The sequence below is a fragment of the Tupaia chinensis genome, unplaced genomic scaffold (genome assembly GCF_000334495.1).
Source record: "Tupaia chinensis unplaced genomic scaffold, TupChi_1.0 Scaffold000076_2, whole genome shotgun sequence".
Classification (NCBI taxonomy): Eukaryota; Metazoa; Chordata; class Mammalia; order Scandentia; family Tupaiidae; genus Tupaia; species Tupaia belangeri.
In genome coordinates this window covers 43,834-45,578 of record NW_006159537.1, presented here as the reverse complement: position 1 = coordinate 45,578, position 1,745 = coordinate 43,834, and positions in this window count along the sequence as shown.

Here is a 1,745-nt window from a genome sequence, read left to right as displayed (position 1 = left end):
ATAAACAAAGAGATACAAGATCTAAATGATACCATACATGAAATAGTTTTGACAGACATCTAGAGAGTAATTGACTCTAAAAGCACAAAAAATACATGTTTCTCACCCCCACATGGAACCTTGGACATGCACAAGATTTGAAGATCAACCACATGACAGAACACAAATTAGTCCTTTACAAATTTAAATGTATAAAACTATATCCAGCATTATTTTTAGCTAGAATACAATCAAACTTAAAACCAGCTACAGAACCTTCGAAAATAGACAAATACATAGAAACTGAACAACCTACTCCTGAATACCTACAATTACAGGAGAAATTAAAACTGAAATCAAAAGCTTTGTAAAAATCAGTAATAACAAGCATTTATGACCTATAGGACACAGCAAAAGCAGTCATAAGAAGGTAGTTCATAGAAATTAATACCCACAAGGAAAAAGAAGAAATTGACAAATAAGCAATCTTTTGACAGATCACAGAAAACCAGTAACAACAAAACTCCACGAGAAAAAACATAATGAAGATTTGGGGAGAAATAAATTAAATAGTGAATAAAAGAACTATACAGAAAATAAAAATAAAAGAAGGTGCTTTGAGAAGATAAAGAAAATTGACATACTGTTTGCTAGAGCAATAAAAAAAAAAAATAGAGAAAGGAACCAGATAAGAAAAATCAGCAAGGAGCTAGGTGTCATCACAATGGACATAATGGAAACAAAAAATATCAGAGAATTCTATGAATAATTATATGCCAACACATAAAACAACCTAGATGAGATGCACACATTTTTGGATATGTATAACTTACCAAGATTGAACCAGGAAGAAAGAGAAAGTCTGAATAAACCCATAAGTAGCAATGAAACTGAAGAAGTAGCCCAGGACCTGATGGTTTTACTTCTGAATTCTCAAAACTTTTAAAGAACTAACCCAAATTCTTCTCAAACTATTTCCAAAATCCAAAAAAAGAACATTTTCAAATTTATTCTACAAACCTCCATTATCCTAATTCTGAAACCAGACAAAGACATAACAAAAAGAGAAAACTTGCTCTCAACGTCCACCCTGACTTTTTTCTCAGCTCCTGTGCACAAAAGCAGGTGTGCAGATCAAGGCAAGCGACCACGTTGGACCTGCACACCCCATTAATTTGCTCCAGGTGCCCTCTCACTCCCAACTTTAACTCCACTTTTCTTCCTAGTTCCTGTGTGGCAGAAGTGAGTGTGCAGAGCAGTGAATGAGACCGTTGCCTTTGACCTGTGCACCCCATTAAACTGCTCCATGTGCCCTCCTGCTCCCAACTTCCACCTCACCTTTCTTCCTGGCTCTTGCGTGGCAGAAGCAAGTGTGTGAACTGAGGCCACCGACTGCCTTGGACCTTCACACACCATTTATCCTCTTCAGTTCAGACCCTGTGTCTCAGCCTCAGGTGCATCAATTCTCTAGAATCTGGGAGACATTTGGAACACGTAGTCCCAGCAGCAAAACTGCATGTCACAGGGAAGAAATGTATAATCCATCAGATGACCAGAAACCAAAACAGAGGTGCAAGAATGGGAAACCAAGAAAATCTTTCTCCCCTGAGTGAGAATAATAATTCCTGATCATCCAGACAGCACAATGGAACTCATAGAATAGTCAGATAAAGAATTCAGAATATTCATAGTGGTGAACTTTAATGAGATGCAAGAGAAAAGGGACAATGAACTCCAGAAGATGTGAGAGAAACTACAGGAAATGG